We start from the raw sequence: 18,789 nt of genomic DNA, 5'->3' as shown, positions 1-18,789 counted from the left end.
TTCAATTAGTCACGTTGGCTTCCGTATGCATGGCCATGTACCGTTGTAAATTTTTACAGGAAAAGACACTGGCCCTTGTACCGGGTGATAACTATCACAAGACTCAGAAGCGTTACTCAACGCCAGCCATACAGTGGTTAATGTACATAGAACAAAAAGAAGGTGTGAGTATAAGACACGCTTTACAAGGGGGCGAGAAGAAAGTTGGTAAATACAGCCTGGATGGTTACGCCGTGATTAACGGAACACCCACTGCATTTGAATTCCAAGGTTGTTTTTATCACGGCTGTGGTGCTTGTTACAACGCCGATGATAAAAACAAACTGACTAAAACGACCTACGGTCAATTACACCACAAGACGCAGGTAAAGTTGCACTACCTTAAACGTTGTGGATTTCAGATACGTGAAATCTGGGGTTGTGAATGGAAGGCTATGCTAGATTCTGATGCGGATCTACAGGCTTTTCTGAAGGGCAAAGAATTACCCGAACCCTTGGAGCCGCGTGATGCTCTTTATGGCGGGCGCACAAACGCCATAAAGCTGTATCACAAAACAGGCTGTGATGAAAAAATTCACTATTTTGATTTCACCAGTTTGTACCCATATGTTAACAAAACCAAAACGTATCCTATACAGCACCCACGCATTATTTATAAGGACTTTGGTGATGTCACAAAGTATTTTGGTTTTGCCAGGGTTAAAGTTTACCCGCCTCGTGGCCTATTTTTTCCGGTTCTGCCGGTTAAAATGGGTGGCAAGTTAATGTTTCCATTATGTCGCACATGCGCTGAGTCTGGACAGACTGAGCCGTGCGTTCATGATTCAGAAAAACGTGCACTCATCGGTACATGGTGTACCGTGGAACTAAACTTGGCTGTAGAAATTGGGTACATGCTGTGTAAAATCTATGAGGTGTGGCATTTTGATGAGAGCTCTGACAAATTGTTTTCAGGTTACATTAAAACGCACCTCAGGGATAAACAAGAGGCCTCTGGTTATCCCGAATGGTGTACAGACGCCGAGAAACGCCAAGAGTATATAGACGCCTATCAAAAAAATGAAGGCGTGTCTTTACGACCCGATCACATAGAAATCAATCCCGCTAAAAGACAAATTTCAAAATTGTTTTTAAATTCCTTATGGGGTAAATTTGGTCAACGTAGCAACATGCCCAATACGTGTCTAGTGACCGATCCCGACAAACTTTTTGAATACGCGTTCTTACCGTACTATGACATGTCCGCTTTGGACTTTGTTGACGATGATACAGTTATGGTAAATTGGAAGTATGCCAAAGATCATTACACCAGGGGCGCAATTTCAAATGTAACTATAGCCATCTTTACAACGGCTTATGCACGTGTTGAACTGTACAAACTACTGTATAGATTACAAGATAGATGTCTTTATCACGACACAGATTCTGTAATTTTTGTCAGTAGACCCGGTGACTGGTGTCCGCCATTGGGTGATTATTTAGGCGAGTTGACCAGCGAACTACCCACAGGCACCCATATAACAGAATTTGTCTCAGCCGGTCCCAAGTCATACGGCTATCGACTAAACAACGGAAAGACCTGTTTAAAAGTTAAAGGTATAACGCTCAATGTTGATAATGCGCAGCACGTTAACTTTGACAGCCTGAAAGAACTGGTCTTAGATTATCCTTTAAACCCCGAAGGCGATGACCAGAAAAAGGTTGTGATCCGTCAACCCGGTATAGTACGTGTGAAAAAGTGCTGGCAGATAGAGACGCGTACTTTGCAGAAGACGCAAAGGTGTGTTTATACTAAACGGTCTCTTACGGACAACTTCACAACACTGCCGTTCGGCTATTAAGATGGACACCAGATTTCAGCACCCTTTCTCATGTATTTTAGCGGGTCCGTCCAATTCGGGTAAAAGTTATTTTGTGAAAACGCTGTTGCAACACGCTGCAACACATATGACTCATGTACCTGATAATGTTGTTTGGTTTTACACCTGTTGGCAGCCTATATACGTCCAACTTCTGTGTGATTACCCCGATACGCGTTTTATAGAGGGCTTACCAGAGTCTTTTAGCGATGATCAACTTTTTCCCCCTGATAAGATTAATTTAACAGTGATTGATGATTTGATGGACGCGGCAAGTAATAATTCTGAGGTTGAGAAAGCTTTCACAAAGTATGTACACCATCGTAATCTCAGTATCCTGTACCTTGTCCAAAACATATTTTGTCAAGGTAAAAAGAGCAGAACTATACATTTAAACACAAAATATATGGTCCTGTTCAAAAACCCCAGGGATAAAATGCAGGTGGGCATTCTGGCTAGACAAATGTACCCATCGAAACATCGTTTTTTTCTCGAAGCCTATGAATCCGCGACGGCTGCCCCTTATGGTTATTTACTGGTTGATTTAAGAAACAACGCTCTTGACGATTATCGTTTACGAAGCGGCTTATTCCCACCAGACACGCCTGTCGCTTTTGTCATTAAGAAGCGTGGTTCTATAAAGCTATAACCGTACAACCTTTAGTCATTTGTTGTCATTCTAACAACGGTGAACATGTCGGGGCGGATAAGACGTAATTAGGTGCTTTTAAAAACGTTAATTAAAGCAACACCATTCCAAAGAAATGCTATTTTATCCAACGCTTCAAACGATTTAGTCACGGCTATTTGTGAGATAGCGCTCAACACGCTTAAAGGTAAAATACCGCTGTCTCAACGACAGTTGAACTACCTTAAAAAGAAGCGAGCGCTTATAAAATCACTTTGTAATAAGAAATGTGCCATTGGAAAAAAGAAGAGGTTGGTTAAACAGTCGGGTGGTTTTATCGGTTCGCTGGTTGGTTTTGCTATACCACTAATTACAGGACTATTGTCTAATCGCTGATGGAGTACGCTGAGAAAATGTATCTGGTACCTCAGAATCAGATAGACCGTTTACATAATAAACCGAACAGCGACGACATACGTAAAACAGCAACGCATGGTCTAGATGTAGAGATCGTGAAAATACTACAGAATAATGATTTATCAGAATATGAAAAAGCAAAGCAATATACAATGTTGTTGCAGAGATACCTGGTGTTGAGTAAACAGGCTGATAGTGAAATGTCAACTTTAGCTCTTTTATCACCCGTTGCAAAATCTGTCGATGAATCAAATAATACGACACAGCCTATTGCACCCGATGCTGTTTATCATGAGCTTTTGAGCGGTGTTAATGACCGGTATAAGAAAAACTGTGAAATACTATTGAGTAAAATGACACGCTCTAAACACATCACAGACTGGAACAGTAAAGGGGAGTTTCTGTACAAAGGCGTCACTGTGCCTGGTTCCAACATGTTAGATTTAATAAGAAGCATCACGCAAAGTAACGGTGTGTCGATCCGTAATATACCGAATGGGTGGCCTGAATTTATGCGGGCAATGTCTGAATTGAATATTCCCTCAACCGTCATAGCCAATGCGGCAAATAGAATGTGTTTAGAACGATTAAAAGCTGAGAAGCAGGATGACTCTGATGGCGCTGTGACATCGCCCATGTCGTTACAAACCCTTAACAAAGGTCGAATAAATGTTTTAAGTCCCCCAGGCTTAACAACACCGCACGGTTACTTACTGCCTAGGAAAAGATCCGTAAATCTATTTCAGGATTCACAGTGGCTGAAACTATAACATATAACTAATTTATAATATTTTTATACACTGTATTTTGTGTTGGTATTTTGCGCCACAATGTTTAACTTATGTCAATAATATTTTATGTAATGTTTTAAATGCTTCTTTACCGTGTTATATATATATATACATATATCAATAAAATATGCTTATGCTTTATAAAACAACGTTTTGTTCTTTGTTTCTATTGCTGTAAACGGAAGAAATTTCAAGCATGCGATATAAAGTTTAATAAACAACGTTGTTTATTAGAAAAACATCATAGATATGATGCGTTGTACATAAAACGTATCAAACAGAATGTTGATTACAAGTTACACAAACAATACAACGTTGTGCGTAACGCTTCACACACAGCGTTGTGCGTAACGCTTCACACACAGCGTTGTGCGTGAAACGTTTTATGTACAACGTGCCATAGTTATGACACGTTGTACATAAAACGCTTCACGCACAGCGTTGGTTACAAGTTACACAATTCTGTATATATCTATATGCATAATGACTCAGACAATGGCTTCTTGGGAGTCGTCTTACAAAATTTGAAACAAAACAATCATTACGTTTTGTGTCATCACTAAAACGGGCCAGTACATCCACATATTTGTATTTTTTACACATGTAAAATATAAAGTATATGCAATATTGACCGCAAACGGTACTGTTCAAATTTTGCAACTGCTTATTTTGGTGATAAACACTTTTTGAATTCAAGTTTAAAAAATTTATTATTGCTTTTGGGAATAGGGGGCTGTCAGGGGCTAACCCGTAAGAATCAAAAAAGTAACATGCACGCTGTTCGTTAAAATAAGCGGCCAACCAGTGCTCACCCGGCTGCCCGCTGCTATGCGTATTGATTACAAACGCGCAGGGATATTGCGACAGTTTACTGACCGGTAACATATCGCACGGATACGTTCCTTAAAAAATATGCCTTGTGCTTTGCACGGCGTACAGAATACAGTTTATCTGTAATGTGTTAATTTTTTCAGCAGCGTAGTGTTAATTTATTTAATTTAAAGATAATCGTACAGCACATCGCGCCTTTGATTAATCTCGATGATGTTATCAAATAGAGCGTATATTATCACATTGACTGTCCGGTCCAACGCTTCTGCAAAGCGGAATTCGGCACGTAGATTGCCTGTTCTTATCAGGGAAAGGTGTTCTCCACACTCCTGTTCTGGTGAAAGGTCAAAAGCAAATAGCGTGTATCCCCTGAGGTACTCTTCGCGGTCAATCAGTATACCATTGTCAGATTTCTGCTTATTTGTGATCTGTATGAGTGACATATACTCTCTTACAGCATTACCGCTTTCAAAGTCGGGTTGAAATGGCTTGGCGGGGTGCGGCGTTCCATCCAGATAAAGGGACGCAAAACTTACATTTTTATGTTCAAAGCACAGGGGGTTCCGGTTATGGATTCCTGAAAATGATTCGTTATCCACGAAACCGGCTATAACTGTTTTCGGCACTTGTCCTAAAAATAAATTTTCTAGATTAAATACTCTACTGCCTGTTGGTACGCTGTAGATTTTCATCCCAACGCGGTCAATCGCGTATTTCGCGTTACCGTTTAACAGAGCCTGCGCGTGCCCAATCCGCACGGCCGGTGAGACCTGAACTCTTTTCACGAACAGGGATGCAGCTGTGATCTGTATTTTAAAGGCATCCGCCTCAGACGACATTAAGCAGAATGCGTCTTTGTTTCTGGTTAGTTTAATCTTCAGATCAACGGCGTTTAAAATTAGTTTATGTTGATGGAAAAGGTCGCAGTGAAGCGGGCCTAGCAGTTCAACAGTGCGACTCTGCGCTGTTGCGCCTGCTCGTTTTTTGAAACCCGTATTCGGCCCGTCCAGCGCCGTGTTGTTAAATTCACCATCCGCATCTTTGTAAAATAATCCTGTTGTGTGTTTTGTTGACAATGCATCCGAGCTGTAATTCAATATAGTCTCAATGTACGCGCGGTATGCGTAAAGATTGTTGGATTGTGATATGAGCCTGTCGCCCAAAGTTACATCCACTTGGTTGAATAAAGTCGCTATTGGGTAATTAATAAGTGCGACCTGCGCACCTTGCGGTATCGGCGTGTTATCGGTTCGTACGATCTTGCATGTCACGTACAACAGCGTGTTGTTCAGATCGTAGTAGTGTTCACCGCTGGCTGCTATATAAAATTCAAGCGGAGCTGTGTCGGATAACGCCGCTAAAGGTTGAACTTCGACGTATAGACTTTTCTCTATGCTAGTTTGTGTCGGGGGCACGTCAAAAAGATCCAGCTCTGTTTTTGCACATTCAACGGATTCGTGGTGTATGAAAGACATGTTTAAAAAATATCACCAACGGCACTCTTCGGCTTTCTCTTCTTCTTTGAGTTGCGTCGTCTCTGTTTTTTATTTAAAAAGGGTATGTCCCAAGGCGGAAGCGTTATCATACGCTTCCGTTTTCTTTTAGACACGCCTTTTCTTGTATATATTAGTCCTGAACCATCTTGCTTTGCTTGGTTCGCCTCGTGTATCTTATTCACAACGGCCGTTGTGGCTTGCCCGATAACATCTTTCGCTATATTACGAACCGCTGTCTTCATATGCGGTTTAGCCAACTCTAAACCTCTCCGGAAAAGAGGAACATTTTTTCTGAAAAGACTTCGAAAAATACCGCCTAAACCGCAGCCGTACATGTATGCGCTGCCGTGAAAACCTGGTAATCCATTACCGGCTTGAGATTTATAATATTGCTCATAGAGGCCCGGATCGCCATAATTTTTAACAGCGACCATTCTGCTTAGTTAATAAAATTCAGTTTTGCGGCGTCTGAAGTGTAGCTTCACGATCGCTTTCCCAAACTTAAATGCCATGTTCTCGTTTTGGTCGTTCTTTATCTCTATGGCTATCGTGTCAAAATGTGTTTTGCACAATGGTACGTAATCGGGTTTCTCGTATCGTATTGTGACAACCTCATTGTTATAACCCTTCATTTCAACAGTGCGAAGTAGCGGTACATAACTATCCCCGACCCGTTGGTGTTCGATAATGTCTGTGTACACGTACATCGTATATTGGCCGCCTTTGATGTCGGCGCATGGTTTAGAAATATTAGTTTTAGGCTGTAAACCCAGTATCCATGTCAGCTTAGAACCGGCGTGGATTTGATACAACAGTTTACTGTCACGTTACAACGCGTGCAAATGGATCATACGTTAGTCTTAATCCAACGTCCAGTTTCAGTTGTACAATTTCAGCGTTGATTACGTTCAGTAACGCCTCGATTGTTTCATAAAAACCGGGTTTAATGCACAAACTCGCGACTCTCGCCACCGGCTGTTCCGCCGTTCCATCCCATGATAATTGCAGTCTACAATCTTGTAAATCCAATGTATTCCACGTATGCGGGTATTGTATCTCAGTAAGTGCCACTTCCCATTCGCCATTTAAGTCTATCGGTTTAGCCAACTTTGTCGTATAGTTAGAAATCTTATTTTGCGGGAAGGTAACAGCCGATGCGTTGCTGGGTAAGGTTATGTAGAACGACTTGTCATCCATCGCACGTCTTGTTTAGATACTGATGATCTTTATATGTCTTTTATCACCGATGCTGCGACCCAACTGTTAAATTTTGCGGGGTACCCGCGCCACTTGACTAACGCGTATTTACGGCCTCTGACCGTCTTATTTTTTAAAATCTTTTCCACTTTGTAAACTCTGTTATAGTTTTTTGGTATGCTTTGAAGCTCTTCGGGGTAAAAACTACCTGTTATAACTTCACCATACAGATCTGCCAACTTATAAAGCGGTTTAATCCCTTTAGTGTTCACACTATGTACAACAAAAATCTCCTCAGAAAAGCTCTGTTCGTAACCTTTCTGAAATATGTCCTTATATTTAGAAATACGGACGTGGTCACCGATTCCTAAACAAACTGGGGCTTTCTTACTTCTAAAGTAAGCACCGTAGGTCGTTTTGAAGACACTCAATGCGTTAGAGTCATTCACATCGTTTGGAGCGCACTTAATCGTTCTATGGTATGTGTTATTATAGCTGCGTATGAAGTCTTGTAAAATGTCTATATATCTGTAGGTATTCTTTGCCGTGAAATAGCGCCACATGCGTGTTTTTAAAGTCCTATTGAAGCGCTCTATAACAGCCGCTTTCACATCGTTATTGGTCGTGAAATGATTTATACCGTATTTTTCTAACACCTTTTTTAGGTTTCTATTTAGAAACTCTTTACCGTTATCGGTTTGTAGCTTCATCGGCACATCACCGCGCTGGAATATTTTTTCAAAAGCATTAGCGACCGTTGCTGCATTCTTAGCGGTCAGACTTTCACCCCACACCCTCTTACTGAATATATCGATGATTGTTAATATGTATTTAACGCCATCGTTGTATTTTGACAAATCTATCAGCGAGACCAAATCGCATTGCCACTGTTGATTTATACCAGATACACAAATCATGTTCCTTTTATAGTTTTTTCTTGCTGGCTTGTGCAGCGTGTATGCGTGTTGTTCTTGTAACCACTTTCTTACGTCGGATCTTTTAAATTTATTTTTAACCGACCCATAATATTTATCAATGCCGCTAAAACTACCTGGTTTTAACACTGTGTAATATGCATCTTTCATCCGCCTGATTTGATGCGCTGCGTTGCGTGACATTCTGCGACTGGTGTTGCGTGACACTCTGTGACTGGTGTTACGTGACAATTTTTAATACGGTTTAATATCGAACACTATAAATTTATATAAAATTTAATATAAAATTTTATATTAAAGCGATATAAAACACTATCATTTAATATTAAAGGGGGTGGAGCCTAGGAGAAAGGGGTGTTACCACCTGTCAAGTTTGACAGAAAGGTTGTCTTTATCTACTAGCCTTTCATGTACTGCAGTGTCTCTAGCCCTTTGATCAACTTAGTAGCTCGCCTTTGAACCCTTTCTAGTTCCCTGATATCTTTTTTTTATAATGTAGTCCACAAAATTTAACACAATATTCCAGGTGCGGATGTACCAATGATTTATACAGTGGCAGGATAACATCCTCATCCCTTGTCTCAATGCCCCGTTGTATGCATGCAAGCACTTTACTTGCCTTTTTTTGCAGCATTTTGACATTGTGTACTGTTATTAAGCCTATTATCTATGAGCACCCCCAAATCTTTTTCCACCAAAGTTACCCCTTTTATTTCCCCATTTAGAGTGTACGATGCTGGTGTTTTTTGTCCCAAAATGCATAATTTTGAATTTTTCTATATTGAACCTCATTCCCCATTTAGACGCCCAGGCTTCAAGTTTAAATACGTAATTTTGTAGAGACTCCACATCGCTATCTGAATTAATTACCCTACACAGTTTAATATCCGCAAAGACTGACACTGTGCTTTCCAGGCCTATTTCTAGATCGTTGATAAATATATTGAACAATAGCGGAACAAGTACGGACCCTTGTGGTATTCCGCTGACTACTGGTGCCTAGCTGGAGAACATCCTGTTGACGACTACTCGTTGTACTCTGTTATCCAGCCAATTACCTATCCATGTACACATAGTATATCCTAGACCAAGTTCCCTTAATTTGATGATCAGTCTCCTGCGAGGCACTGTATCGAAAGCTTTTGCAAAATCCAAATACACCACATCCACTGCTTTTCCCTGATCAAGATTCTCACTCACTTCCTCATTCGTAGAAGCTAATTAAGTAAGTTTGACATGATCTGTCCCTTACAAACCCGCGCTGACTTTTGCTAATAATCTTATTAACCTGCAGATAATCCTTTATGCTATCCCTCAAAATACCTTCCAATATTTTACCCACTATAGAGGTTAAGCTAACTGGTTTATAGTTACCAGGTTTATTTTTAGTTCCCTTTTTAAATAAAGGCACTACCTCCGCTATGCGCCAATCCTTAGGTACCCTGTCTGATCTGATTGAACTATGGAAAATCAAGTATAGGGGTTTTGCTAGCTGTGACCTAAGCTCCATAATAACCCTCGGATGAAAACCATCTGGGCCTGGTGATTTATTAATCTTTATTTTGCATAGTCTCTCCAGGACAACTTCCTCACTTAAGCAAGCATCCAGCCAAGAGTCATTACCTTCACTATCGTTTTGCACTACTCTCACCGACTGATCCTCCCTGGTGAATACTGAGGGGAAAAAATTGTTCAGTATTTCTGCTTTTATTTTATCATCGTTTATCAAAACTCCCAATTCATCTTTTAATGGGCCTACATTCTCCTTCTTTAACCTTTTACTGTTTATGTATTTATAAAACTTTTTAGGATTGCTTTTACTCTCTTTAACGATTTGCTTTTCGTTAACAATTTTAGCTGCCCTTATTAATTTTTTGCCTTTTTTATTCTATTCCTTTTAATGCCGGAATGACTCCTCCCCTCCATTACATTTAAATGTTTTGAAAGCACGCCTCTTTGACCTCCTTATTAAGCCACATTGGTTTGTTTTTAGTACTCCTGCGTTTACTGTTCATGGGAATGAATTTGTGAGTATTGCTATCAAGCAAAACTTTTAAAGCATCCCACATTTCTGTTGTGTCTTTACCATGAAATAAAACTTTCCAGTCAATGTCGTTTAGTGCCCGTCTCAGCATATTGAAATTAGCTTTTCTAAAGTTAAATGTTTTAGTTGTTCCCTTATAGCTATGTTTCTTGAAACTGATGTTGAATGTGATCATATAGTGGTCACGGTTTCCCAAGGTCTCCCCAACTTTAGTGTTTGGTATAATGTCCACATTATTGGTAATAACTAGGTCCAGAATAGTTTTACCTCTAGTTGGGTCCTCGACTGATTGAGTCAAGTATTGATCCTTTAATGTATTTAAGAACCTGCTGCTCCTAGTTTTTACACATGAATCGCTACTCCAATTTATATCAGGATAGTTAAAATCCCCTAACACTAGGATGTCGGGTGGTCTTCAGTATGTCGGCTGTCGGGATCCCGGCGCACAGTATACCGGCGCCGGAATCCCGACAGCCGGCATACCGACACTTATTCTCCCTCATGGGGGTCCACGACCCCCCTGGAGGGAGAATAAAATAGCGTGGTGCGCGTAGCGCGCCACCATACCTGCAGCATGGCGAGCGCAGCGAGCCCACAAGGGGCTCATTTTCGCTCGCCACACTGTCAGTATGCCGGCGGTAGGGCTCCCGGCATCGGTATGCTGGTCGCCGGGAGCCCGACTCCCGGCATACCATACTACACCCTAGGATGTCCCCCATTCCTGCAGCTTTTTCAATTTGGTGTAATAGTTGTTCCTCGTCATGTACACTAATATTCGGTTGCTTGTAGCACGTGCCAATGACTAGTTTCTTTGCCTGTGTCCCCACTTGTAATCTCAACCCATTCTTTGCCTTTGTGCCCCCACTTGTAATCTCAAGGCTCGCACAGCATCCAATGCCTCTGGAGAAGCAGGAGCCCATGCCAGAATCACAATAGGCTGATTCAAGTGAAACACAGAGACAACCTTCGGCAGGAACTGCTGCCTAGTCCAGAGCTCTGCTCCGTCCTCGTAAAAGACCAAGTATGGACTTTTACACGACAAGGCCCCAAATTCTGAGACACGTTGAGCAGAAGCCAGGGTGGGTAACATCACCGTTTTCCACGTGAGGTACTTGTCTTTTACCATCATCAGAGATTCAAACCAGGAGGACTGTAGAAAATCCAACACTACATTCAGATCCCAGGGTGCCGTAGGCGGCACAAAAGGAGGTTGGATGTGGAGTACCCCTTGCAAGAATGTCTGAACTTCTGGCAATACTGCCAATGTCTTCTGAAAGATAATAGAGAGGGCTGAAATCTGGACCTTAATGGAACCCAGACGTAAGCCTTTATCCACACCAGCCAGCACGAAATGTAAGAAATGTCCCAAGTGAAACTCCGCAGGCGGATATGTGTGCTCCTTGCACCAAGAGACATATCTCCTTCAGATATGATGATAGTGTTTTGACGTCACCGGTTTTCTTGCCTGAACCATGGTAGCAATAACCTTTTTGGAAAGGCCCTTGTGAGCTAGGATGTTCCACTCAACCTCCATGCCATCAAACGAAGTCGCCGTAAGTCCAGGTAGACAAACGGTCCTTGTTGAAGAAGATTGCTTCTTAGTGGCAGAGGCCAAGGGTCTTCGACGGACATGTCCAGAAGATCCGTGTACCACGCCCTCTGAGGCCAATCCGGGGCACTCAGAATTGCCTGGACTATTTGATTCCTGATTCGCTTTAGCAACCTTGGGAGCAATGGAATTGGAGGAAACAGGTAGACCAGCCGGTAAGGCCAAGGTGACGCCAGTGCATCCACTGCCCTCGCCCAAGGGTCCCTGGTTCGCGAGCAATACCAGGGATGTTTCTTGTTGAGATGAGAAGCCATCATGTCTATCTGCAGGCAGCCCTCCCGGTTGATGACCTGCTTGTACACCTGCTGGTGAAGACCTCACTCACCCGGGTGGAGATCGAGATGACTTAGGAAGCCCGCTTCCCAGTTGTCCACACCCAGAATGAATATTGCAGACAGAGCTCTTGCATTTCTTTCTGACCATAGGAGTATCTTTGACACCTCTCACATGCAGGCTCTGCTTTTTGTCCCTCCTTGTCCATTGATATATGCCACTGCCATGGCGTTGTCCGACTGTACCTGGATCGCGTGATCCCTGAGCAGAGGAGATACCTGAAGCAGAGCACTGTAGATCGCCCGAAGTTCCAGAATGTTGATCGGGAGGAGGCTTTCATGGGCTGACTACCTGCCATGGAGCTGCGCCCCTTGGGTGACAGCAACCCATCCCTTTAGACTCGCATCCGTCGTGAGGAGGTCCAATCCTGGATCCCGAAACTCCAGCCTTCCAGGAGATTGGAGGACTGCAGCCACCACAGGAGGGAAATCCTGGCCTGAGGTGACAGCCAAATCATCCGGTGCATCTGTAGATGTGATCCAGACCACTTGCTCAGGAGATCCAACTGAAAAGGAATGGAACCTCCCATACTGGATCGCCTTGTATGAGGCGACCATATTTCCCAAAAATCTTATGCAAAGATGGATGGACACTCGAGTAGGTCGGAGTACCATGCGGACCATCTCCTGAAGTGTTCTTGCCTTGTCCTCTGGTAGGAGCACCTTCTGGGCCACAGTATCCAGCAACATCCCCAGGAACAGGAGCCGCTGAGTTGGCTCCAGGTGGAACTTCTGTAAGTTGAGGATCCACCCATGGTGTGGCAGAAGTTGGATAGTGCGGTTGATATGGAGCAATAAAAGCTCCCTGGATCTTGCCTTTATCAGAAGATTGTCCAGGTAAGGGACAACATTGACCCCCTTGCCCTGGAGTTGGAACATCATCTCCGCCATCACCTTTGTGAATACCCTCGGAGCTGTGGACAGGCCGAAGGGCAGTGCCTGGAATTGGAAGTGATCGTCCAACAGGGCAAACCGCAAGTACGCCTGATGAGGTGGGCAAATTAGATATGGAGGTATGCATCCTTGATATCCAAGGAGACCATGAATTCCTGTTGTTCCAGGTGCGCAATCTCTGCTCGCAGGGATTCCATTTTGAACACCTTCAAGTAAGGATTCAAGGATTTTAGATTCAAAATGTTTCTTACCGAACTGTCCGGTTTCGTCACCACAAACAGGTTGGAGTAAAACCCCTTGCCACGTTGCGGTATTGGTACTGGAACAATGACGTAGGACTGGACCAACTTTTGGCCTGTTTCAACGTAACTTGCATACCCTCCAAAGCTGGTAAGCTTGATTTGAAAAATCGTTGGGGAGGAGAACTGTCAAACTCCAGCTTGTAGCCCTGAGAAATAAGATTTCTGACCTGGGTATCCTGGCAGGAAGTCTCCCAGACGTGGCTGAAGTGACGCAGTAGAGTTCCCACCGTCATGTTGAGGCCTTGGCGGAAGCAGAACTGGCGGTCTTATCCTGAGAGCTGGTGCTTGCAGGCTTTCTGGACTTATCTCTGGTGCCTCTAGTCGCATTGGAGGCACCTCTGGCCTTAGATCAAAATCTGTGAAACCGAAAGGACTGGACAGATGGCCCAGGATAGGAGCTTCTTACCGGCGTCCGCAATTCACTGACGTAACCACAAGGCCCTGCGTGCCAACACTGCCATGGCAGAAGTCCTAGCATTAATGTTCCCCATCTCCTTGAGCAAATCACAGAGGACACGTGTAGTGTCCTGAATGTGTTTTAGGAGGGTCACCATAGTGACCAAGGGCATATCCCCTGAGAGGCCCCTCTGAATTTGAGTGGCCCAGGAATGAATGGCATGGGTCATCCAGCAACCCGCAATGACCGGCCTTTGTGATACACCTGCTGCCATGTAAATAGATTTGAGTGTAGTCTGTTTTTCTATCCCAGGATCCTTCATGGTAAAGGAGCCCAGGGCAGACATCACCGCCTTTTTGGACAGGCGAGAGACTGACACATCAACCCCTGAAGGTTCCTACCAAAATTTCCTACCTTCAGGAGCAAATGGAAAAGTGCGCAAAATTTTTTTGGACACTTGGAATTTTTTGTCTGGATTTTTCCAGGCCAGTTTGAATAGGTCCTCTAACTCTAGAGTCAGGGAACGTGACATTAGGCTTGTTTTGAATAAAGAAATATAACTGCCGTCACGTCCTCTAGAGGGAGCTTTAACACTTCCCGTGTAGTCAGAATTATGGGTTCAATACCCTGAGCAGAACCGGGATCCAAGTCATCCCCACCCTCCTGTATACTGTATATCCTCATCTGTATCAGAGAGTAGAGCAGGCAAACCATGCTTCTGTGGACCTGCCTGAGCGAGGAAGGGGAGGGGGGGGGGGCTGTGCATCTGCCCTATCAGCTAAATCTGCAACAGCCTGTTGCAGTAGCCGAGTTTTCTGTACATTAGCAGTGAGCTGGGATGACATATCTGACCTTATAGTTTTTAGAGACCCTAGCCAGTGTGGCTCTGGACCCTCTCCCCCAGCCCCTTCACTGATTTGTGAAGATTGGCTGCATTGTTCACATGAAATACATTCAGATGATAATGGAGAAAATCTGGTGTGGCATACACTGCACAGCTTGCGTTTACCCATGTTTCACAGTAAGCACAATAACATACACACAGACAGTTATATTGCAAGCCTGCCCTACTGTATGTGAGTACGTTTAGCCACTATTTTTGGGGCGCGGTCCGGCCAACGCAGGCGTGGCCAGACAGTGAGGGGGCGGGCTGCAGCAGCTCTGTGACGTCACAGGCAGCCGCTGCGACCCAGGGCAGCGACGAGTAATTCCCGGCCAGACGCAGGAGCCGCGCTGGCCGGGAGTTACTCTTCAAGTACAAAAGCATTGCCGCTGTGCAATGCTTTTGTACTTGTGCGGGGGGCCGGACTGACATGCGGGGCAAACTAGCCCTGTGTTGGGCGTCCTCCCGCATGTCTGGGAAGATGATCGTAGCTGTGCTAAATTGACCCCCCACAGAGAGAGGACACCAGCACACCCCTAGCTGTACAGCCCCAGTGAGGCTGTCAGCTAACTATATTCCAGTAAACACTAACAAATTCTGGCCTAGAGAGGACCCAGACAGTGTACACAAGCTGCTCTCCCCCTTTTCTACACCCTGGACCAGATATCCAGCATGGCAGGAAGTGCTGTGTGTGCTGAGAATGGCTGCAGTAAGCAGAGGAAGGCGCCAAAACGCCTCAGGTCCTGTTCTGATGTAGCTCTGCCCCCTCCAATGGCGCCAGAGTTACAGTGATATATTATACTGGGAAAGTCTCCATTTAGCTGAAAAACATCACAAGTGCTAGTCAAAGCGTTTTTGTGCCAGTCTACACGGGGGATCTTAGCAGGACCTCCCCAAGAGGGTCCCGTACGCCACGCCCGTGGTCGGCCGCACAGTGATCCGGGGGAACCCCCACAGCGGGGCCCTGGTGTGTACTCACCACTGATGTCACCTTCAGGCAGCGTTAGGGGTGTGCAGCGTGCTGCGGCTGTGACAGCCAAGGCACAGAGCCCTGCTGAACAACAACCCCTCAGGACGATGGTCCTGGAGCGGGGAAGCGGCTCTGCACCTCGTAAGGCCGGTGATTGCCCCCCCCCCCCCCTTCCCAACTCCCACGGTGCAGGTATGCTGTTGCCCATACAACATACCAAAAATAACAAACATAAAAAAGAAATTAAAGAAAACTCTCTGGAGCTCAGAGATGTGCATCCTCTACCGAGGGCACTTTTTTTCTTAACTGCCTGTGGGAGGGAACATAGAGGGGAGGAGCCAGCACACCCAGTGAAGAAATTTAAAGTGGACCCCATCTATACCCAATCGTACGAAGTCTCCCCAATATCCGTTATGGATGCTAGAGAAATTGTTTTTCTGCTCCTGTACTATAGGATTCTGTATGATATACCAATGGACAGGATTCCGGCGGTCATAACCCTGACAGCAGCATCCCGTCCATCAAAATCCCGACAGCCCCCCAGAAAGTACCCTATCCCTCCCTTGTGGGTGCCTAACCCCAACATTCCCTTCCCCACTGCCTAAACCTAACGCTCCCCGCTTGGTGCCTAACCCTAACCTCCCTTTGTAAGTGCCTAACTCTAACCCCCTCCCCGATACCTAACTATCCCCTTCCCATCCCTGCACCCTAACTCCCCTTCTAATGCCTAAATCTAACCTCCCACCCCCCGCGGCAGGATTTTTGACGCTGGGATTCCGAGCTCCATTGGGATTGTGGTGCCGATATTATGCCGCTGTTGGTATTTCGACCACCGGTATCCCGTCCAGCAGCATTTTAACTACATCCCGTACTATGGATGTATACCTTTTGGAAAACTTTAAAGGAGAGAATGCGCTAAAAACCATTGTTAAAGGAAGATATAAATGAGACGCCAAATTAGCTTTAAATACAGTACTCTAATTTAATAGTCACAGACACAACAGGTTTTGGGTTCTCAGTCCCCATTGCGTGACTTGTCACAAGTAAAACAACTTGAATCACATTGACAAAAAAAAAAAAAGAGGGCTGACTTACCAACACACATGATCCTCACGCAGAGGGGGGGAACATCCAACTGCTGCAGCGCCCTCATCATCTGGCGCTCTACACAGCCACGTAGCCAGCATATGCGTGGGGCCGGCCCTGAATGTTTGTGATGTTGATTTATAGCTATTTCCTGTGCATAAGGATCTAGTTATACTGCACATTAGAGTCTTTACAAGAGACCTAAAAGAGCTAAGGCTGGTTAGCACCCATCGTTATGTTACTGATGGTGGAGATCTGACATTTATGTGCCACTGGTGGCAGCGATGCAGTGGTTTTTTATGCTCCTTACACAGAGCGCTTTGTCTAACTCCCTTCCCTGACTGGCTTCCACATTCATCTAGCCACTGATTGATGGTTTAAACAAACAATGGTTTTCTGTTGATGGTCCCCTGCCGTTGGTATAAAGTACTGATGAAACCATTGATGTTGAACCATTCAATAGCTATCCCTATAAACAGTTTTTATTCCCCCTGGTGTCCTAGGAAGGCCCCTTGTTGTAGCGAGAAGAGTCTTTAAAGTTGCTTTACCAAGATGATCCAAAGTCATAGCTTAATTTATAACGGAAACAGATTGTTTTCTTGGGAATAATTAGTTCTATTATACAGTAGCATGTTACACGGTTATGATGTGTGATGAAAGATTGTGATCCCCCCCAGATCACTGTTGTCATAAAGCAGAATGTTTACATCTGGGGTAGATCATAGATGTACTGTAATTATCCCAAATGCTATTGATATTCATAGATCTTCACTTGAAAAAGCCTGCATTTCTCACAGAAAGATGTATCCGTATCATGCCATAAGGCTGCTCCTTTTCTTTTTTTAATAATAGATTGCTGATCTGGGTTTTGTCCTTTTGTGTATATCCCATCTAAAGGCAATTATCATCATTCCGCTGTACAAATGTACCTCTCTCTCACAGCTGACGTTTGTGCACATAAAACTGGATCAAGGCCATTTAGCAAATAATGAAGGGCAGCTAGGGTGAGTTTTAAGGGCACAGACTGAGGAAAATGGAATAAAATGTGTAATATCAGGAGATGGACAGTAGTACAACTTATATGCAACTTCTGTATCTTTGCATTTGATTCACAAAGGAATTACTTAATCCATAGTTGGCAAGTCAGAATGTGTTTGCTTCTTTACCCTGGCGGCAATTTGTGCTTATCGCAAAATTCCATATGTGGCAGGAACATGTGCATTGAAGCAGGATTGTGTTTGTCTATACTCTACCAACAGATATACATGCACCTCCTCCTTTCTTCTGAATTGTACCAGCATAGCAATGTGTTTCTAGGGCTCCCATCATCTAATTCAGTGCTTCCAAAATGCTAGCCTCAAGGCACCCAAACTTCCAACAAGTAAGCTCCGTACTAGAAGCATACTGACAGGTATTCATAAGAGTCAAAGTGCACTCACCACCTGCCCTACTCATGCCTGTACATTACCAAGCAAACACTACATTTCAGAAGAATATAAAAAGAAATAAAAAGTCAGGCTGAGGGTTAGCAGATACAATGAAAGTCTTAGTCAGTGAAAGACAGGCTACCAACAATCAATCATATAAGATGTTGGAGGACCCCCTGCATCAACTGAACAAATACCGATGTGAAGGATTTTTTAAAACTTTCATGACTGAAATACAACAAAGCAATGAGAAAGGCAAGTCAGATACTTGGATGCATAGGGAGAGGAATCGGTAGCAGACAAAATAAATAATAATGCCACTATATAGGGCAGGGATGGGGAACCTACAGCCCTCTTGCTGTTGAACTACACATCCCAGTATGCCCTGCAACAGCTTTAGCATGGCCAAATAGCAAAACTGCAGCAAGGCATGCTGGTATGTGTAGTTCAACAGCTGGAGGGCGGAAGGTTCCCCATCCCTGATATAGGTCATTAGTACAGCCTCATCTGGAATACTGTGTCCAGTTCTGGACACCATATCTCCAGAAGGATATAAATACATTCAGGGGTGGGCAACAAGCGGCCCTCCAGCTGTTGTAGAACTCCACATCCCAGCATGCCATGCAAGTTTTTTACATGTCCAAATAGTAAAACTATGGCAGGGCATACTGGGATGTGTAGTTCTACAACA

This window comes from Pseudophryne corroboree, chromosome 1 (genome assembly GCF_028390025.1).
Source record: "Pseudophryne corroboree isolate aPseCor3 chromosome 1, aPseCor3.hap2, whole genome shotgun sequence".
Taxonomy (NCBI): Eukaryota; Metazoa; Chordata; class Amphibia; order Anura; family Myobatrachidae; genus Pseudophryne; species Pseudophryne corroboree.
This window is presented reverse-complemented; position numbering follows the sequence as displayed.